The sequence below is a fragment of the Rattus norvegicus genome, chromosome 2 (assembly GCF_021556685.1).
Source record: "Rattus norvegicus strain SHRSP/BbbUtx chromosome 2, alternate assembly SHRSP_T2T, whole genome shotgun sequence".
Lineage (NCBI taxonomy): Eukaryota > Metazoa > Chordata > Mammalia > Rodentia > Muridae > Rattus > Rattus norvegicus.
The window spans coordinates 52510109-52533821 of NC_141535.1; the positions used below are offsets into that span (position 1 = coordinate 52510109).

At 37.9% G+C, this 23713-nt stretch overlaps 1 protein-coding gene across 1 annotated transcript in view; it reads left to right on the forward strand.

Annotated features, from left to right (window-relative positions):
- The window catches only part of Fgf10 (fibroblast growth factor 10), a 76986-nt gene that overhangs the window by 2148 nt on the left and 51125 nt on the right, over positions 1-23713 (forward strand).

Genomic DNA, 23713 nt, shown 5'->3' on the forward strand with positions numbered 1-23713 from the left:
ATACCATGTCTCTTCTTGAATCAAGCCAGCCAAGCCAGATTATTCTGTTGGTTTCCTTTCCTGGTTACTTTCAAGTGCCGAGACTTATTCATCCTCCATTGATTGTTGTTTGAAAGGATCCCAAGGCTAGGTAATGGCGCACTGAAGACAGTAGACAATGACATTTAAACATCTTTAATGACCACTTGGCTCTTTCAGTAAATTCCAAGTCACCTTTCAAGGGGAACTTTTTGTGATAGTTCTTTGGGAATTCTGAGTATATATTGGCCAGTAAACTTAAATATGTGAGTCATAGCCATTTCATAAGTTTCGACTCAGAGTCTATCAGGTCCTGATGAAAGTGACAAATGACCAGAATTAAGCATTTTATTTTTCGATAGAGATTACAGGAATTAAGACTCAGATTTCTTCTCGGAGGACCAACATTAATGTTCGCTAGTCTTCACTTGCTTGTATCCTAATAGCTCATTAAAATTAGCAATGCCTTTATGAGCAATACATTTGCAGAAGCATTTGAAAGTTTAGTTTTGGAAATATTAAATACCTTTTTACATACACACACACACACACACACACACACACACACACACACACGTATCTCATTCTGGTGCTTAGAAAGTAGCTGGAATTCTATTAGTAAGAATGAGTACTCCTCCTTGAAAGTCTGTCACTGAGTGCTACGGATCCTATAGATAGCCCTTATGGTTTGATTACCTAATTTAACATTTTTGCCTACTTCTAAAGTAGAATCGGGTGGTGGTACCCACTCAAAGGAAGAACTAAGCTTGGGTTGCAGGTTTTTGTTTTTGTTTGTCTTTTTTTTTTTTTAATCCCCATAGCTTGATTTCCATTAGTTCATATGGAAAACACAAAGCCATGGAATAAAATTTCTAAGGTTTAATCCTTAGGCTACTTCCTTCTTTTGATGTTTTGAGAAGAGCTCAGTCTTGCTGTTGGCCTGCTTTGATTTTTATGTGATGTAATGATCAACCTGCCGCTATTTTAGTTTATGATCCATAGATGACTATTTTGTAAAATAATGATTCCTGTGCCATGAACTACTTAGCAAAATGACTCCCGGGGAACACATTGAGTTTTATTTTTACAATATGAACTATCCCAAATGAGAAAATTATGCAACTTTTACTGCATAAACAAGGGCAGCAAATTTCCACCCAAACACTTAAAAAAAAAGGCATTCTCTTTTTTGTGTGGGATAATATATACTAATTACTAATACTCTCTTTTGAAATTATAAGCTAAATGTATAATATAAGAAGAATGCTTTAATGAATGGTTTAAAAGGGAGGGTGGTTGTATTACTAAATATTGCCAGAGCATCACTAATTTAAGCTTTCCTAGAACATGTGTATGAAAGCACAGCGAGGGAAAAGAACAGATCGAAGAAACCTTAATCTCACGTTTGGCCCAGCAATCAGAGTGTCGCTGTCATCTCCAGCTGGGCTGATTCAGCTGAAATACACACTATCAGTAAGATATTGTTCAACTATTCCATAATTGCACGTGAGAAACATTTGCCACACCCACAGGGTGGCCAGCCAGCCAGCCCACCAAAAAGTAGCCTGTTAAATATCAGGATATCTAATCTCTGAAAAGTGTTAGTTCCTTGTCTAAAACCACATTTCAGTGCCATTTCCCTAAACAAGATATTAATTAGTCTCAGTACACAAAGCTGTTCTTTTGGGATTTGCTTATTTTAAGACTAATTTTTTTTGTTCCATTTGACCCCGGTGTTATTGCTCCAGAATACCATCACAACTTACCTAAGGGCTGATATGTTTGTGATGCCTTGGATAACTGAACAGCTGTTTCACTGGCTCATTGCCAGCAAAATGCTAACAAAGGGGAAGAAAAGAACTCACTCATAAGTATCACAAAATGATTTTCTAACTTCTTCCTCCAAAGCTAACACCCTATTTTGAATAGTTCTGAAGTTTCGACATGTGTTAAAGAAACTCTTCTCCAACTGAGTGATCACTATAGCTCTTTTTTTTTCTTTAGAAGGGCAGTAGGGGTGTATATTTTCTTTGCTCTTTGCTTTTGTTTGGAAGTGGAATAAAGAGAGTAGGGGTGAATTATGTTTCTCCTGCTGGAAGGCTGAAAAAGCTTGAATAATTGAGAATAGCTATGGCGTGTCTGTCACTAGATATGTGCAGGCTCATTTAGGTTTTGTTTTATCATTCCTTACATCGAGAGCTTTGCCCTTGAAACATTACCACTCAGGTCTAGTTCTGACCTCCTAGAAAGGCTGGATACAGCTGTTAGGTCCCTTTGCAAATGAGACTGGTTGACTTATTCCTGAACATGAGGAAAACAGCTGTGAGTTTCCTCCCATGGTTGTCACTTGAAGAAAAGAGGAATCTAGGGAAAGGAAAATATAGCCCCAAACTAGAAACAACTAAATAGATATTCCCAATACAGAGTCTCAGGGCTTATGGGTCTTTCTGAGAGAAAAGAGAGAGGCAAGGGATATATAACATGCAATCCATCTCTTTATGACACTCAATATTTACAATAGTCCACAACTTTGATAAAATTATCCACATTGGAAAGGATGAAAGCTAAGGTTGGAATAAGTGGACTTTCAAATCACACAACTGCAAACCAATGAAAGCATAGCAGGAATCCACCCCCATCTAATTACCTCTCCTTGGAAGCTGTAGGTCTCAGTTTATTAGACCAAGACCCTCCAAATCTCCTACAAACGAATCATCTAGAACTCACGTTGCCTTTTGCTGTGAACACTAATCCATTTCCAACTTCACTAGAAGAGAAGTAAAAGGACCGTGGGGATAAAGTGAATATTAAAAGATAATCATTGCAGGTGGCCATGTGGTACCAGACACTGTCACTGTGTCCTTCAGGTCAGGGCTCTGTCCTGATATTAGGTTTGAGAATATAATTGCTCACGGACACACACAAAGCACACATACATCAATCTCACTTCTGTTAACAGAGGTCATTAGGAATACATGCCTATTTAAGAAAACCCATGAATGTCATTGTATATGGTAATTGTTTACAGCTGAGGGCCAAATGCTTAATTGTTCCCATGTGCAATAAAATAATTTGATTGTAAATACCTTTGGGAGCTTAGGCTGTTGCAGGAACCTCTTAACAGAGGACCGATTCTACAAAGAGTGACATTATAGAGACTTAAAGCTATAGATAGTAGGAATGCTGTAAAGCAAATGGGTAAATCAAACAGATACTTTGCCACTTAAAAATGATGGGTAGTGATGCTAGAAAAAAAAAAACCCAACACCTTAGAGGCTTGTATTATTATTACTCTTTAGTCAGGAATGTAGTTTATTATTGAATGAAGTCTTAAAAAGTGTTGAGGAGAGAAGGAACTACAGTATTGCCTCATAATAAATACTCAAGTGTTTTCTGGAGTGTGTGTGGGGGAATCCTACGAGCAATTTATGGCTTCCGCTGGTGTCTTATTTACAATTGTGGTTCTTTCTAGAATTTTCTTGCAAAATTTATAACCAGAAACATTTAATCATCAGCATGGAGGATTTATGAAAGTAGAGTCACTGTATGTAATGTTTACATGACACTGTCTTATTACCTTTACTGCATCCGTACCATGTGGACCCTCCACTTTGATGGCTTTATCATAAATCCATTAAAATGCACAATTTGAGACTTTCCTCTTCATAAACCTGATTTATAACCACTACTAGAAGAACCCAACAAACCAGTTGGCTGGAATAACATGTTGGTGTTGGAGGAGGAGAATTTAGGCCCCAACTCCTAGGTCTTGGCAACTTCAGGATCTTGGTACGTAAAGGCACAGGGCATTTTTATTTAAACACACAATTTTTGAAAAAGAAGGGTCCCATTAAATCAAAACCCACTGTCTGCACATTTTCTACATTGTCACTATTCAGCTTTCACATAAACTCTTATGCTCGTGTTTCCTAAGAAATTAAATAGCTCGCAATGAGCGTGAATAGATACTTTAAATTCTTATACAATTACCTTAATGGTCAGAGGAAAAAACCCATTTATTATCCAAATGTCTAGCTTTCCACAAACTGAAATGTAGGGGAAAAGGTTGGCAGCTCATTTAAAACGGACTTATGTTCCTCACATTTATGAGCTGCCTATGGATCTCTATCTGTGTCTTTCCCAAGCCTTAAGGCCTGTATGCTTATCAAAAATTATAGTGCAAATTATATTTATTGTCCTTCCCCAGTATGAGAACACATGAGTATTCAAGGTGATTTTAATCTATTTTAACATTAATTCTCTGAACTTTGCAATGAATAGCAATTCAAATGACAGTTTTACTATGACTGTTCCAACATTTGTCAACATTAATAGTTGATGTTTGCTTAATATAAGTAAGTAAAATATTAGCGTTTCCATTGAAGAAGTTAAAAACCTCTTGCTATTTTACAGTGAGATGAACTACTAATCGCTGTTCATTTAACTGTAATAGTTTTTTTCAAACAGTTCAGAGATATAACAAGGTTCATTTTGTTTCAAGTATTATTTTACAAATGTATATAAACATTGCAAGGTAGATTACAATTACTTAAGATTACTTTTTTATTTACCACCTGACAGAATTTTAAACTTTCTTTTCCAGATTTAAGGTATTGACTTTCTAACATCAGCACATCTCGCAATATTACATTTACCTGAACCAGCAGTGAATACGACCAAAAATATCATAAAGTGTGCCTTTAAATTAGAAGAAGGAAATGTATCTGAGTCTTAGGATCCATCAGTTATACTCCAATTCCAAATTAATGGATACAAAATTTTGATATTATATAGTATACTTTTAAAATGGAGAACTTCTTTTTAACTATTTTGTAATTAATAGAAACATTCACAATATCTACCAGGGAGCCAGATAACCTACAAAATAATGGCTGTCAGGACTTCTTGCCTTTAAATCAGGTCACTTGTGTTCTTTCTTTGAACATTGTGTTCTAATTGGAACAATAAATCAAAGAAGACACTCAGAGTAGATTCCCATGTAAGGTGGATAACTGGACAGTGACTTTTTACTGCTGCTAACACGTGCATCCAATTACCGTTTGATAGATTCATAGTGCTGGCAGTACGGCATTACCTCATCGTAGAGCTCACCTAATAATTCTTCTGCCGAAATCTGTCTACCTTTACCTATCCCTAGCCTGTCAGTATGTGTGTTATCATTAATGAGGAACTTTCAGATGTTTGGCATGCTTCCTGCAGTGGATGATGTGATAGAAATGTTAATTTATTACCTAACTAAGCTTAATAGAAGGTAATGTCTTGATTAAGCTGATGTACCCTAAACTTTAAATAATTAAATTAACTAGACAAACCTAATAATTCCACTACGATTATAACCTAATTCTGCAGTGTTGGTTAACTGAAAGATAAAAGACTTATTTAGAGGCCGTATTATACTACAGAAAAAAATATGTTCTTTTTTTCTTTCAGGCACCTTTTAGGATGCTCACTTTCTTGATAAGTCTAATTGTTGTTTTAATCTCAATTCTTCTTAAGGTTTGGCTACTGTGTTGAGATTGGGTTGCCATCTGTGGTATTGCAACTCGACTCAAGGCTCAGTTACTTGCTAGTAGCCCTGTTTTGAGGTATCCTTTGACAGCTCAATTTTAGAAACACTGGGAATCCCTTATTAGTTTATCACCTCTCCCACTATTTTCTCTTCCATTTTTGTTTGTTTTTAACTTATTTTTTGCCAGGTCCTTAACCTACTGCATATCTTCAAACCCAAACAAATCACCACTTAGCACCCAAGGTGATAGCCAGGGCCAGAAGCTCAGAGAGATACTTTGGGCATTAGACAGTTTATATTCAATGCACAAGAACTCCCTCAGTTTAAATTGGACAGTCACTAGTAGCCTCATTATATTGAACTGCCAGCTAATTCCTCCTTATCCCAGGGTAGGTTCTTCTAAACTCTGCCTACACTAACAGGAGCGGGGACGCGGGATCGTTACTTGAACATAATTCTATGTTTGATTTCCAGGGGAAACTCCTTCCCAAATACCTATGTGTAATGTTTTGTTTTCTATTCTTTTAACTACTTTTTTTTGACTTGCACTACTCTCTTGATCCTCTGCTACCTTACTTATCTCCATACCTTCTTCTAAACTTACATAAAGAAAAACAAAGATAATTTAAGAGTGAGTGTTTTCTCCATATGTAGGAGTACATAAATACTGGTTTAGAGTTACTTGATACTCCCAACTATCATAACATCCCAAGGATTATCAAACAACTGTGTAGAGCTTGGGCAAATGTAATTGACTTTTAAAAAAATGAATCCATACCTTTGTTAATCCTAGTCATTGATGAGGAAATATATATATATATATATATATATATATATATATATATATATATACACTCCTGTTTAAGCAAAAACAGAGAAGTATATCTCTATTAGCAATATTTTGAAACACTGCACAGTAGTTAGATTCTTCAGCCACATGTATCTGTATTCATATTCTTCTCCTAAGAAAGCACCTTTGGGAACTACCTGCTAAATTAGAATCATTAGTTCTGTAAACAAAGTCAGGCTCTTTTTATGCATTCAATTTATACGTTTCTGTAATAGTAACTAAAAGTTAAGCTTTCTAAATTGTTTCTGATTTACCAGTGGAATTAAAGAAATAGGTATTAATACTCTGTAATATGATAAATGTGTCAACACATGACATATTTACATCTAAAGGGGATATTTTTGTAAAAATATTAATAACAGTACTCATCAGATTTTTCTGGGCAGTTTTAGAGTGTATCTCTAGAAGGGTACATCACAGAGATCTGGAAGGAGAGTGACAAAGATGCCAATCAGATTACGGTATAAATGCCTGACAAACAAAGATGCAGGGGACATCCAACCAGCCTGAAAGCTAGTGTAAAACATGTGACAAAAATTCCAGGGGCTGGCAGAGAAGTACAACTAGAGAACCCAAAGCGCGCAGGTATATACTCCAAGAAGAGGGTAGGAATTTTACTAGAGCACCGAAGACAAGCGTTTTAACTCCCTGGATAGAGTTCAGGCAGTGAAAAGCATGGCACTCCAAAAGGGCTGACCTGACAGGAAAATATAACCCAACTCTTGGCATTCAACTGGCTGTTAAATTAAGTGAAATGAGACCCTGTGATATAAGAGAAATCCCACAGAGGTCACCAATAGCCTGTGTATCAGCAGAAAGAAAGCTCAGATCCAAGTCTTGCTAAAGAAACTATACCTTAACGATGGAATTTAAAAAAGCATGGGCTTTGATTCAATGTAATTAAATATGGCCGTAGAGTGAAAGTAGACTTAGAAGTCACAGGTCTGGTTGCAAATTGCAAGACAAGAGTGTACAGCTTTGCGCAACGTGCCATGAGTAAAATAAGCACATTAAGTTTTCTTCTCTTTCCTACATAATAAAAATAAAAATATAGAAACCCCTCATTAATTAACTCAATAGAAACATGACAATATTGAGAATGCTATAGTGAAAGCTATGGGAGAGATATGTACATACTAGAACTAGAAACACAGCAAGTGCTTTGTGGCTAGTGAAGGTCCTGGAGAGGTGGGGTTAAAGGAAGTGCTGGAAGCTAGGACAAGGCACCCCGAGGCTAGACTTGAGCAAAGTTCACAGAAATGGGACTTGATACATGGACACCTTAATATTATGTGCCATATGAAACACCTTCATCAAGTAGATATAGCATTTTTAAATGAATATAATACTTTCGGGTTTTTTCTCAAGGAAAAACAACTAATTGTTATTTGTTAAATCAACTGCACTAACATTAAAGAAATACAATTTGAAGCACCATACACATCACCTGGGATTTGATTTGAATTATGATGCTCATAGTATTCTTAAGTTTGAAGAAAGAGTAGAGAGTCTTCAAGAGACTGATAACAGATATTTGAACATTGACCATCGAAGTCTGACTAAGAAGGAAAACTGGAGAAATGAAGAAAGGAAGGATGGAGAAATGAAGAGAGAATACAGGATGAGAGGCAGGGAGAGAAAAGAACAAGGTCTTCCAAAATTAAATATCTTAAGTCACATTATACATCAAGAGGATCTGGTTTTGGACGAGGACTGCCAAGACATTGGGCTCTTTGCATTCACTTCCTGTCCCTTTGCTTCAACCTTTTGGGCTACTCCCTTACAAGTTTTCGTTCTTGAGACAAGAGTTCATCACAGGGAGCTGAAAGAGAATAGGATGCCATTTACACTCAGAGCTGAGAAGCAGGGTCGAATTATGCAAGGAGCAAATACTAACTGGAGCAGAGATTGATGACATAAGATCACAGGAGGAAGTGATCCCAGTAGGACATGACAGAATAGACAGGAGTAAGAATTCCCCAGAAGAGGACACTAGAGCATGCACAGTGTTTTTAAAAAGGCATTTAGGAGGTGGCATGGCAACAGAGTGAATGGCTTACAGTCTAGTGGCACACAATACAAACTCAGAACTTGCTGTCACATAAGAAGTGACTGTGTATATATCCCTATGTTTTAGGGCTTCTGTTTTTCTGTTATGGTATTACCTGGACACGGTTTTGGGTAAAACATACATTCTTCGTTTTTAACATTATCCCCAGTTAATTTTATCTTTTGGTTTATCATATCATATGTATGTATGTGCGTGTATACGTGTGAGTGTGTGTGTGTGTGTGTGTGTGTGTGTGTGTGTCTTGCTTGCATGTATATATGTGTACCACGTGCATGCCTGATCCCCAAAGAGGTCAAAAGAAGGTGTTAGATTCCCTGGCATTTGAGTTATAATGAGTCACCACGTGGGGGCCAGGAACTGAAGCCAGATCATCTGAAAGACCAGCAAGTGTGGCTGCTAACCTCTGAGCCATCTCTGCAGCCCCCTCATTTACTTTATGAAATAGAGGAAAACACAGAAAGCAAGCAAACAGAAGTATTTGGGGGGAAAAAGTCATTCTGTAGGCTTATAATTGACATAATGAAAATATAGCCAGGAGCAAAAAATTCTAGTTGGATTAAAAACAATAACACGGAACATTTTTTTTAAATAAGAACATAGAGCAGATCTTGAAGTGGTCATTAGTTTAAAATTTGAAATATGGCCAGCTTTACATGCTCTTAACATGTGGGTCACTGGGAAGAGTTGTATACACAGAAGCTAATTCCCCAGTAGCACTACTGGGATGCTACGCCACATGGCCAGACTGAGCATTTCCTCTTCTCCTGCACCGTCTTAGGCTTCCTTGATGTAGATGATCATAGGAAATAACAAAGTTGGCTACAGGTCATTATCCTGGAAATGAAATACTTTGGTATTTTTTAAACAAACAAGGCCTGTGATGCTGACAACATGTATATAATGATATCCAGCAATGAAGCTGGGTGCTTCGTAGTCAGACGTTTGGGGAAAAAGAAATCTGAATTCTGAAATGTCATGGCAGTGTGATCTTAGCCAAGCTACTGTCCAAGGCTTTGTTCTGCACCTGAGCAAATGGGTTACTAATAATCTACCTTGTTACCGATACAAAGATGTGTTCATAGATTTACAACTGTGACTGAAAATGGAAATCGTAAATACCGGACACGGTACAGAACCGAGAGGTGTTGACGGTCATCAGTCTTTGATGCTATGAGCAACTTGTATTGTCACTAATTATCCCATTATCTAGGATGAGCCTCGGATTAGGTAAAATTTTTAAAGTAGGTATAACATTGATAATACACTACCTAACTTTGCTTTATAGTTTACAGTATATTTACGTTTTCATTGGCTCATTCTCAAAGTAATAATAGTATAACAGTAAGGCAGTCATTGTTACCCCATGCTATTTCTAGAAGAGAAAATTAAGCCTGAAAGTCGTATCCATGTTGAAGATGCACAGTTCATATGCGTCAATATCTGATGTATACAAAACCCTCTCTCTCCCATGTATGCTAATACAGTTTTGCATTTGACGAGTCACTGCTTTTTCCTAGCTTCATCCTAGTTGAGAAAGTTGTTATGGGTATACACTATGTCTCACTGAGCTTTGATAATAAGCACTTAATTCAGCATGTGGCATATGCGATCGGTTTTCTCTACTTTTATTATTAAACAAATTAATCATCTTCACTTTATAGCCTTAGTGGACGCATTGAGACTTTTCTTGGGTCAGTCATATGTTCCAAAAAGCATGATTAATATCCCGTGTGCTTGTAGAGAAGGGACTGATATAAATGATCCCATAAAATTCCAATTTTAGTCTCCAATTCTGAGAAATGGGAAAATACTTTAGAAGGGTGATTGTTAGTTATCTGACTCGGAAATACTCAAGTTCACCCAAACCTCTGAATTAAAATTGTGATAGTATGAAATTAATCATTTTTCATAGTTCCTACATATTTCCTACTTTTATAAGATTATTTTCTATTATATTATATGGAAGTGAATAATGGCTTTCCTCCCCTGTACAATTAATGCTTCTGGTGAGAGTTGTTTCTGATTTCAGTTATTTATTTTTATTCTTGGACAATATGGTGGCTGTTTGGAAATTTGAAGTTCTTAGTAATTCCTTTAGAGGGTAAGAATAATGTACGGCAATTAGTGGGAGTAAAGGGAAGTGGTGCGCAGTCTTGATTTTGTCAAAACATTTACTGTACGATCTTAAACAGGTCATTTACTTTATCTTGGCCTCCGAGACTTATCTCCAAAATGAGTGCCACCGAATTGAGCTAAATCATCAGAAACTACTCAAGTTTGGTTAAATTCATCCCGTGAATGAAGGAACAGATTTCAGAAACATACCTCTACTGGGAAATAGTAGCTAGAACATACTAACTTCTTAACAGTAGTTGTTCATAGACATCAGGGCCTAACCCTTCAGTCCTGTGGATGCAATGTTGAGCTGTATACATTCCGTGACGGACATTATATCTCTTTAGCTGTGTGGACCTGATAGGCTATCACCAATGTTTCAATTATGAAATGCTGAGGAATATTAAATGGAGAAGGGAGAAGATGATTTGATGAGAAGTCAGAAGATACAATGATACAGTGTTCGTTCTGAGTATGACTGAAAGAGCCACAAGGCAAGAAGTGTGGAACCTGTAGCTGGACTAGGAGAAGAGCAGATTTTCCTTCAAAAACCACAGAAGAGTTTGATCCCTTTGGCCCCTTGAGGTATATCCTCTGAAACGGATGCTGATATTGGACATCTGCTCCCCCACAAAGGTAGTAAAATAATGCATTTGTGCTAACATAAGCATCTTTGTGGTCTTTTGTTACAGAAGCCATAGTTATTTTTGACATGCAAAGTAGAAAGAAGGCTTTTATAAGCAATGATTAGAAGCGTAAAAGTGAAGAATTTTTAGACTTGTATTTAAAAATGCAGAGTTTTTGTTTTGTTTTGTTTTGTTTTTCTCTGAAACAGACACCTGGTAGAAAGGTAGGCGTTAAAAATACTCTAGTTAGAATATGGAAGACTTTTAGGTATAGTAAAGCCTAAGTCACCTAGGAGTATCCTATCCATCCCTTAATAAACAGGTGTTGCTGAAAATAACATTCTTAGCATTGCTTCTGGGGAAAGTGTGGGGGAAATGACGGCTGTGTTATTGGAACCTGGAGGACAGGTGATTGTTGAGTTGGAGGTTCAGTTTGTAAGTGGTAAACGTGACAATCTGGGAACATCCTTAGTGCTAATGTTGACAGACAGACAGCCTGCTTCTTGTTGCTACGATAAAATTCAAGAGAAAGGGGAAACATTGAAAAGAGACCTGTTAAGTAGAGAAAGCATTGGATGACTTGGGAAAAAAAAAATCTCATCTTATTCAGTTGCAAAATATTTTTAAACTAGGAGACATGCTTTTAGAAAGAGTAGGCCCAGGGAGCTGCTGGAAAGCCATAGAGTATTCTTAGGCTGGCCGTAGAGAAGTGACACTTGTGCCATTTCAATAGTAGCCAGGAATAACAATGAAACTGACCAAGGTATATTGGTGAGGATTCCCTGTGATGCATGTAAATGGCCCACGATGATGGTGAGAATGTTGAGTCAGCAAAACTGCTGCTTTGGATTAAAATACGATAAAAATAGGGAAGACGAAGCAAGATTGTCAAGTGTCCCACACATTTCTATGGATAGTGAGGAGAATAAACTGAGTAAAACTTTTCAGCCACAAGCACGTGCTATCTTCAGAAACAAACAAAGGTCACTGTGACCACAGAGTCTGTGTACAAACTTAACTCTTTGAGTAGACAGGCAACAATCTTCCAATTGTGTAGCCAGATGCTGGTCTTGCAGGTGAAAAAAACTGTTCCCAAACTAACACTGTTGGGTCTAAAATGGCTTGGGACTATGGAGGACCCTTTCCTCCATGTATTGGCTTCTTTGGGGAATTGTACTATGCATAGCTGCAATTCTCTGCAGATTTTGTTTCTACATTTGAGAGTAAATTATTTGTATTCGGGTTCTATAGAAAAACTAGTAGAGAATAATTTTGTTTTCAGATAGATTGTGTTATTTAAAATATAAAATTCGAGATATTTGAACTACTGGTATTTAATTTTGAAAATATTATAGTATAATTGATGGAATCTTCGGAAGAATGTTGAGGGATGCTATGGAATGCATGTAAATTTGGGCGCATCCAGAAATCTTAAAAGGTAAAACAATAGACAGACAAAGGTAACAGGTTGTAGTCTTCATAGGTTGTGGATATGACCTTATATGGTATAGTTTTGCTGACAGAATTAAAATATTAAGATGAGATTATTATGGCTATCTAGGTAAACCCTAAATGTCCTCAGAAATAACCTTATACGAAAATGCAAAAGGAGACGAGATATATCCGTGCAAGGCAGGATGTGATTTAATGATGGGTGCAGAGATTTGAGGATGATGCACTTCTGGCTTTCAATGCAGCAGGTGGGCCAGGAGGAACAAAACAATTGTGGGTTCAGAAGCTGAAGGGGGCATGGACTAGAACGTCCCCTGAAAGGTATTGAGGCCTAGCCCATATAACCCCCTAACACTTTAATGTCAGCCCAGGGAAACTGATACTAAATATACAGATGCCAAACCTGTGAGGTAACAGCCTGCTGCTGTTTTAAGCTTCCAGTGTTAGAGTCAATGATGGCAGCCTTATATAGACCAAATTAAGAACAGACAATGTCATATCTTATGGTAGATAACACTAAATGTAGAGTCCAATACATGAACATTACAGAAATCCATCTACCTCTTAACTGGATGAGGGAGATGCCTGGATGCACCTGCTTTCTCAGCTCCTCTAGAAAGACTCAATGGGATGATAAATGCAAAAATACTTGTCAAACAAGAAGGCTCAGAGTGGTACCCCAGGCCTGCCTAAATATAAATGGATACGTTTAAATGATTACTTGTTTTTAGGACGTAGTTTAAAAGACTGTTTTTGTTTCATTGTTTTTATGCTCATGTAGCCTTTCTGATACTACAATTTTTAAAAGCATTGCTTAGTCAATACAGAATTTGACTATCCAGATGGTCCTTTTTTGCAGTGATGTCAACTCACGTTGGCTGGGTTGAAAGGTTTCCCTTGTGTGGATCCAAGATCAGCTCTCTTGAGACTCTTGCTAACTCCATGGAAACCCTTCCTATTGAAAAAGTCCCCTTTGTAACCGTAGGTGACTGAAGATCGAATTATAAAAGTAGGTAATTTGGGCTGGAGAAACAGCTTAGCAGTTAGGAACGCTTGTTTCTCTACTACAGGAGCTGGGTTCAGTTCCCAGCACTCTCATGGTGGCATACAATCATCTCTATCTAGAACTGCAGTTCTAGTGGACTGGATGGTGTCTTATGGCCTCCTTGTGTACACAGTGCCTACACGGTGCACAGACATAGGGCAAGCAGTGCAGGCAAACAAAACACCAATGCACATAAAATAAAAGTAGTTAGTAGGTACAGTTAATTAGTGCTACTTTTTGAAGAATGTCTTCAAGGTTAAAAGAGTTGCCTGAAGTTACTACGTGTCTGTTCTTTCTAAAAATTAACGGTAAAAACTCTCCTCTATATGTGAGAATGTATAACGCTCAAACGACAGACCATATTCCAACCTGTCCTACCTCAAGATGTTTTCACAGTACTATAGTTATCTCCTGAAGTTTGAGGGTCTAGGAAAGCAGTGTGGTTCTACAACTAACATTACTTCTTAAAGATAGTTCCTATCATTACAGTGAAAGCTATAGAACTTACAAATAGAAGAGAAACATTTTGCTGTCCAGCCTTAAGACAACAGGACTTCCATCAAGCTGTGGCTGACTGCCCCAGCCCCTACTTTTCTCCTTAATGCTCCCTTATATGTTGGGCTAGACCTATAAGGATTTGAAAATAAAAATAATGGTAGATACCTGGGTGACTACAGCTATGAACAACATTATGGTGCAAAAGAATTAGGTAAGACATGTAATCCAGAATTACTTTTAACAGAACATTCTAGTTTTATGCTTTGAAACCAGTCATAGAACATGAGGTAGTTCAAGTCTCTAGGGCATTCGCTCCTACATTGTTTTTAGTGGTAAAATGACTACAAGACTCAATTGGACTCTAGTCCCTACTCATTACTCTTAATATATAAGATTCCTTCCAATAAGCATTTAACAAAAGAGCTTAGAAGCAGGAGAGGGAAGCCAGATTGGAACTATTTTATAATAATGGACAATAAATAGTATTTCAGAAACACGTTTACAGATTAGATCGCATGACCAGAATGTATTGGTGTGATTATTCAAATGCAAATTATGGATCCTAATCGAGAGATAATTTATGGAGTGGAGTGGGAGACAGAACAGATTCCCAGACAGTAATCTGAACTGTGATGAACAGCTTCATTTGATTTTACTGTGTCAATCAATCTTTAAGAAAGGTAACACCGGGAGTGGCCAAGTTGTTTTGAGTTTAGGATAACTTGAAAAATTGGCAGAAAAATCTTCATGCACACTTCCCGTGCTGGCACACTTTCCATTCTTACATATATTCTGGAAAGGGAGAAAGTGCCAGTATGTTCTATAAAAGGGAAGTCATTTTTAACATAAGTTAAAACAGATGCTTGCGTTCCGCCGCCCCTTGCTTACTGACAGGGGTTTTCTGATAGAGCTGAGATTGGGTCAGTTTTCAGTTCACTGTGTGTGTGTGTGTGCGTGTGTGTGTGTGTGTGTGTGTGTGTGTGTGTGTGTGTGTGTGTGTGTATTCGCGCGCACGCGCGCGAGCGCTAAAGCTGGAAGGAGGGAGAAGAAAATGTGATCCTCTCCTTCAACTGGCTGTTTGCTCACTATACCCGTGTGTTCTGCCACTGTTCTTTAGGAGCGAGAGCTGGAGATGCTGCACCAGATGACACTGTGTAAACAAACTTTAGAGTTTGAGGGCTTTTCCCTCCATTGATTTAGAAGCCACAGGAATTTCGGTGCATGTGCCTCTGACCCTAAAACTTCTACCAGCACCTTAGCTCTCCAAGTGACCATCTGAGACTGAAGTAAAACTTCCAAAGCTGGTAGGACTAAGAAGGAATACCAGAGAGAGCTTTCTTTGCATGCTATCTTTGGAACTTAGTCATTCCTCAGGCTGTTTGGAGCATGCCTCTGTGCTGTGAGAAATTCCTTCTTTTCATTGTTAGAATTGAGGTTTACTTCCTGAACACAACATTCTTTTTTCCCTCGAAGAAATAAGATTGGTAATGTGGTTAAATTAAAATACATACATACATACATACATACATACATACATACATACATACATACAGGTTACTTTGTCCACCTTCATTTTTTGTTTTATTTTGTTTTGATTTTTTTGCATACAAACAATAGCATCACTTTTAATATTTATGCCATTTCTTTTCTACTGACAAAGGCAACCTCATACAAGACTTAGACCAGTGGCCCAGTGTTCCTCATGGGAATTACTTTGGTAAAGTCACAACAAATATGAATCTGAGGTAGCTAATAAAGAATTAACAACGTGTAGCATAGCTAAGGTGCACCATTTTAGTTTTGTTGTTTACAAACTTTTCTCTCTTTATTATAGGCTGTAAAATAATTTAACAAGGATACTTAGACTGTTCAGTTGAACAAACGGCTAGTGACACTGACCAGAATTCATTAGTCTCAAATCTAAAGTAAAAGGCATGAGCTTGTCACGATCCCCACAGACAACATGGGGGCTGCATTATTTGCTACCGCCTGTTGTGTTGGTGTATGAGACCATAACCTTTGTGATCCAAAAGAGAAACCGTTTCCCCTACTTAAAAACAAAACCAACAATGAAACCACTAATTTTAATTACAAGAAAAGCACCATCTGTTGACTGTCCTGTTGAATATCACTTCGCCTTTTGGAAACAGTGACTATAGACTAAAACCTTGCTGTCCTTGTCTTGACCCATCTTACCTGCATACGCTGCTGTTCATTGACACTCTGAAGTTTTAACTTTCCCACAAGAGTGACTTTTCATGCATCTGCCAGGGTTTCAAGTAGACCAGACTAACTTCCAACTCCCCGTATAGCCAAGGGCGACCTTGAACGTCTGATGCTCTTGCCTCTGTTTCTTTAGTGCTGGGATTACATGCGAATATCTCTTTGGTTTTAGGGATCAAACCCAGCACCTCACTTATGGTAAACAAGTACCCTACCAGCTGAACTAATCTCCAGCACTACTAGTTTTGGCCACAGAGATGGCTCAAACATCTTGTGTGCAGTGGCCCACAGGCCTGGTGATCTGACATTGAGCCTTGTGACAACCCTGATAGAAAGGAGAAAATCTACTCCCGAAAGTTGTCCTCTGACCTCTGACCTCTACAGGTGTACACACACACTCACACATGCATACACAACAATAATAAATTTAACTAAGTTAAATTTTATGGGGGAGGGGGTTAGCCAGCAAGATGACTTGCCCAGGAAAGGTAGAAGAGAACCAACTCCACAATGTTATCCTCTGACATGCACATACACGCTGTGGAACATGCAGTCTTCCCATATCCCATACACATCCACACACACAAAAATAATTATAACAATAAGTAGTGAATTTTAGTGAAATAGTGACTTTTTGGTGAGGTGGAATGAGGGGTTAAAAAAAACTTATAATAAATTATCCAATTCTTATTTTGCCGTAAAAACAAATGAACTATTCAGTAAGATACCTGTGTTCACGTAGATCTGACAGAAAATTCTGGCTTCCGGAAGTCTGTCATAGGACAATATGCAGGCTCCAATTATCAGATCAGTTTTGAATCCACACACATAGTCTTCCTGTGTCATTGTAACTTTTTGTGTTATCTTTGTGGACATCTGCAGAATCAGTTGGTTGAGCAGGTCACATTTGAGAACATGTGTGTACGATTTTAATTAGGCAGCACTGAGTGGTTGATGCAAACTAATTGAAGGAGACTGATACTTATCTGTCCCCCAGTTTCAAACATTCCCTCAGCTGTTTTTGGGCTTGCATAAAATAATAGCAATAGATATTGTCTTTGCTATCCTTTTCGCCTTGCTTCACCTCTGCCCTCATTTCAGGGAAAAATAAATAATAAAAAATAAATGGTGTGGAGACCAGGAAAACCTATCTAATAGATATTTTATAGTGGGACACATTCATGGCCACTGATTAATGTCACTGAAATTTTATCATCTTCACTCAATGGAGGCCCTAGGATTTTGAGCCCTGTTAGTGTGGTTCTTGTTTCTATGCACTCTACTCTCCTCACCTAGTGCATTTTAAAATCCTTCTTCCATACATCATTCTGGTATACAGTGTGTTCCACAAATTGAGTTCCATAGCTATTGGAACTTAAGTTGCACTCGATTTTCTTTATTTAATTTTTCTTACATAAAGACCCCATAATATTTCTTCTTGTTATCTAGAGATTGTTTTTTGCCTGCAGCTACACAAATCTGGCTCCTGTTTTTGTCTTTGTATTCTCAAAAAAGGAAACAGACTTTAAAAGAATAGTCTATTTCTCAATACTGTCCTTTTCAAAGCATGACAAACATGATAGAGTTATAGTGTAAATTCTTTTCCAATATGAGTTCTTCCAGTTTGAATTCATATATAATTCCTCACTGTCAACATTTGTCTTACTTATTTACATATGAGGAAAATATTTGTTATTTTCCATTTATGAAATTTTATCTGAGGCCATACTGCCTGAAGACATGTTCTTCACTAAGAAAGCAAATTTTTATGGCCAGAAGTAGCACTTGAGAGCAGAGGCAAGAGCTGGAGAGATGGCTCAGTGGTTAAGAGCGCTGACTGCTCTTCCAGAGGTCCTGAGTTCAATTCCCAGCAACCACATGGTGGCTCACAACCATCTGTAATGGGATCTGATGCCCTCTTCTGGTGTGTCTGAAGACAGCTACAGTGTACTCGTATACCTGAGAGGCAGAGGCAGACAAATCTCTCAGTTTGAGGCCAGCCTCCTCTACATAGTGAGTTCCAGGAAAGCTGGTGCTATATAGTGAAACTGTGAGTGTGTGTGTGTGTGTGTGTGTGTGTGTGTGTGTGTGTGTGTGTGTGTGTGTGTTTAAAAGCAATTATTTGAAATTCTTTTGGTACTGTTGATATTCTCCCTTCAATTTATGTTCCCCATAGTGCTCTAGTTCAAGACCCCCAACCAATTCTCTTTATTAAAATACTTATTCTTAGTAAATCCCCAAATCTACATAAAGTCATTTCTAAATCCGAAGGATAATTGAAGAATTATCAGAATTCTGGATTAAAGGAGAGATTTACTCCCCCACCTTAGGAAGTGGCTTTTCTAATCAATTTCAACTAAACAAATCCAAAGTCAGCTTTTGGCATACTTCATGCTAATGGTAAAGTTGCCTTTTGCTTTTGAAGGAGAATTGATATTCACAAATCATATGTCACAAGCCACTAAAAGTGTCAGAATCCCACAGCAGGCCCTTGGTGGCTTGTTAATCTCCCCTGTTTAAAGGAAACAGACTAATTCACTTACATATAATGAAAGCCACGCTGCTCGACCCAGCCTCTCAAGAAGCATCAGCCCATGTAAGCACCGCCTTCTCTCTTCACCTCCTTCTTCCTGGCTCTGACAATTAAACATGGACTTAAGGCACAGTGATTTCCTTCATGTTGCCACGTCTGAGTCCTTTCAGATGTCACACATGTGAAAAAAAAGAGAACAGTTCATGTTTTTCTTGTGTCAAAAATAAGTAGAAGGGTCTCCCTGCCCACGTTTACCGTTCTTCCCCGCAAAGCATACGAGATAAATCAGGATGTTAAATGCAAGGGCCAGATGTATATATAACCTTTTGCCCTCATTATTCTAATTGGTTTCCATCAGGGAGAGGGTGGGGAAAAATAAAATGCCACAAAATAGGAATTAATTATTGTGAAGCTGAGGAAGTAAACGATCCCCATTGGCTTAGCTAAAATCCAGGAGTTTTAAAATCATGGCGATAAGAAGTTTCAAGAGATTAGAGGATAAAATGCATAATCCTAAAGAAGGAAGAGAAGTGACTTATCTTTATTGTTTGCACTCAGTTATTATCTAATTTCCATGTATTGTGCCCAGGCTATACTATATTTAATACTTCATATATGTATGTACACACACACTCACACACACATTTATTTTTGTACTTTGAAAGCATGCCAAATGTTCTAACACTTGTGGCTAACTGTGCCTGTAGTTGGATATTTATTTTGACTTTGTGTTTTTTCCTTTTTAGTAACACTGGCTGTTTGTAGCAACTGAGTATAGTTGGATGAGGTCACCCTACAAGTGTTTTAATGACAAAGGGAGAAACCTGGGACTGGGATGAAAACTGATTTGTGCTTTCAACATATGTCTTAATCAAAGCTTCGAGTCATAAAAGTGAATATCCGCAGTCAGGATATTTCGGAGGGAAAAGCTTTCATTGCAAGCACACTGTACATGTTAGTCATGGCTCAGAGTGGTGTAGGAATTTTATGGAGTAAGAGGGGGGAGGGGAAGGAAGGTATTGAATTTCCTTCCAAATGTATTTTTAAATAACATTTCAGAATCAGGATCTAGGAAGAGGGGAAAAATACTAAAAAGAGAGATTTTGCTGTTGTCACAGGACTTGAGAGTGGCATTGAGCATCAGGAATGAGGTATAAAGAGACCCAAAGAGACAGTGATTAAAGAACTGACTGTGGCAATGTCTAGAATCCTACAAGATACCCTGCTAAAGTGTGTTGACAGCTAATCTTGGACTATAACATGAGAGTGGAGGTTCTAAGGTACAGAAGAGACTTCCAGAGGTCATTTAGGTCACTCCATGCTCGTTCCACAAACCATACCCATCATTCTGACATCTCTTTCCCACTCTTAAGAATGGTAATCACAACTGGAGATTTACACTGTGTTTGTTAATAGCCAGACCTAGTATTTGGTTAAATATCTGGATATATGTAATATATATTAATGAATATATTCCTTATACATACATATTATATTATCTATTTTCACTTTTCAGCATGCATGTCTAAATATACCCCTTCTTGGGATGAATAAGGTAGTTCATTTCAAATCTCTCTCTCTCTCTCTCTCTCTCTCTCTCTCTCTCTCTCACACACACACACACACACACACACACACACGTTTATTTTTGTAATGTGAATTGAGGAGGCTTGGATGATGGTTCAAAGAGCTTGTCTACCACAGTATGTAGATATGCTTCAAGTTCAGATTTCAAGGATGTTAAAAGGGTAAGGATGGGGTGAACATGGTGGAGGAAGGCAGGCTTCTTTGAGATCCCTGGCCACACAGTGCAGCAGAATTGGTGAGCTCTGGGTTCAGTGACAAACATTATCTCCAAAGATAAAATGGAGAGAAATCAATAAAGACAACAGATGTCAACCACTAAACGTCACAGCACATACTCACCTTTGCATTCCCATAGACACACACACATGTGCGAACACATATGTATAAATCACACATATGCACACAATTTAAATTGCAAAAGAAAATATATAACTTAGATGTCTTTGTGAGTCTCTGAGTCAGTAAACCCAGGTCTGTAATTAGAGTTTATATCCTTTTACTTTTTACTGTGCTTCCTGGAGTTATAACTTTCTGAGATACATTTTGAATTACACAAAGCACATTAAGTATAAAATGTCATGTTTACTACAGTCATTAATTTGCTGCCTTACTATATGGGTAATTTTATTCAGGTAGTTTGTGTTATATAAAGTCTAATGAAAATGTGTCTCGACCAAATAAGAAACTAGCTAGAGAAAAGAAAGAATGAGGATCTCTATAGACCAAAAGTGTATATAAAAGTGGAAAGGATTTCAAGTACAGGATATCGTCATTCCTATCCCACTAACTTAAAGATACATTTCCTAATGACACGATACAAGTACAAGGTTACTATGAACTTTTTGTTCACATGGTAAAGAGAATCCCTCAATGGGGAAAGATACTATCAATACATAACTGAAATGTTTCTTTAAAAGTGGTTGAATATTTTCATTCTCTGATTCTATTTTTCAAGATGCATTCGACAACATTCAATGTCTATTTTATTTTCTTGGAATAAATATGGCAGTTCAGACAAAACCACAGACTGTGACACTTGCTTCAAAGTACTCATAGAACTTTAGAACAGTCCAACATCATCCTCTGAATGGATTTTAGATTTTCCAGTTTATAGTTTTTAAATTGCTACTGATTTCAAGAATAGCCAACATCTGAGTCTGGCTGGTTCACTGCTGGTATAATCATTCCCTGAAGCTTTAAAATTCCGTCTTCATTACTCCTGCTTACCAGAAGGTCCAGGTAACATTCATGTAAGAATACATTTCTAAATGATATGCTTTTAGGTCGGTTAGACTCTTCTGTTGTTTAGCCCAAATTAAACTACAAAAGCTACGTAAATAGTGTTGTGGAATATTGAGGAAGTTCTAGAGCCTCTCATTCAGAAGTGTGTCTATCACTCGGCAAACACACACTGAGTGCTCACTGTACTTGGTGAACTAGTTTAGGATGGTAAGGTGAGTAGTCGTTACTTTTACTTGCTGCTCACAATTTGGTAGCGGAGGGAACCATAGGTATTCACACAGGTGCATAACATCCCGAATAATAGAGAAGGAAAGGAATAAAGGAGAGTAAAATGTAAGCCTAAGTGGGGGGGTCTAAGTGTTTGGGTTAGGATAAAGGATGCAGCTCAAGTTTCCCCAGGGAGGACTTCTCTTTGTCGGGGACTAAAGGATACATAGGTCATCTTTAAGACATTAGGGCGATGGTAAGAGAGACAGAACAGCAGCACAGATTATAGCAGAGAGAATTAAATCTATCATGGTAAGGTGACAAAAGAAATCAGGCGTTTACTATTTAACAGACAGTATCTATTTGTATTTTATGAAATCTCTGTATATGGTAGAGTGGTGCAGTATGTACATGATTCATCGCATGAGTCACTGTGAGGGATAGTAATTCTGTCATATGTGGGAAAATGTAGAGAAAGACACGGTAAAATATAAGTACTGTTCATACGTCCTAACCAATTCAATCAAAAATATTATGTAGCAAGGAGTATATTTCCAATTTTCAGGAAAACCAAGGCTAACTTAAGCTAGTTGCTGTGTGTGTACAATGATTAGCAAAACACTGGTCCCAAGCTAGGACTACTTGAATCCAATCATTACGGAATAGCATGTCCCTTCCTTGTGTTTAATGAACTTGGTAAGGTTTTTTTTAGCATTCCTGTTCCCTTTGAAAAATCCTCAGTGTTGAAGCAGAAAGAAGAAATGAGGTGGATGTAATTTTAGCAATGTAAGATCAACCTTTCCAATAAATGTAGCAATAGGGGGAGAGATGGGCAGTGGATTAGGTATGTGTGTATTCCAGGGACTTTATGAATGCAGATATGGCAAAAGGAATGGTATCTAGGTGCTGTGAAAATTGTGACTACAAAAGTGCCCAGCAGACAAAATAAAATCGGTATTAAAAAAAAGAAAAAAACTCAAAGCAACCTATACACAACACCGAATGCAGATTTATTAAGTGCTGCATAAGAATGGGTTTGTCAGGCCCATCAAGTCCAGTGTGTCTAAGCCTTGCCAGACGTGCGAGGCAGATTTCTCTTGCCTCCCTGGCTCAGGTCCTAAACGAGGCTTTTATCTGGAGAGATAATTCCAGATGTTCTGACCCCTTCCAAATTCTTATGTGATGATCAGTCATCTGGAGTGGAGCTCTGAGTCCTCACTGAGTTTTCACGGTGATGCACCTAGGCTTGCTCTCCTAACTAACATGGTGGGCCATCCCCATGCACTGAGTAGTTCTTACAGGTCTGACTATCCGACCCTCAAATCTGTGTCATTGCCCCTGGGGGGGAAAAACCGAGAGTGCCCTTGATGTAGTCTTCACATGCCTCTGCCTAGCAAGCTCCCATGAGTGTCTGAAAAGTCTCAGCTGTTATTTCTCTGACTTTCTTTTTGGCAATAAACTACCAGGAAAAAAGACTCAGGGAGCTTCTGTAGGGCAACAGAAGCTGCATTCAGCTGAAGGAGTAAACCCTCTGATTATCGCCCTTGCAGTCAAGATTTCAGTGCTGAAGAATGATCTTGACATGGAGTTACTCCTACAAATGACTATTCATTAAAAATTTATTATTGTTTCTAACAATCCAGAGTTGCTTTTAACATTAGATATTTCTGGATACTTTAGCTTGTGTTCTATATGAATTCAGAGAGATAATTAAGA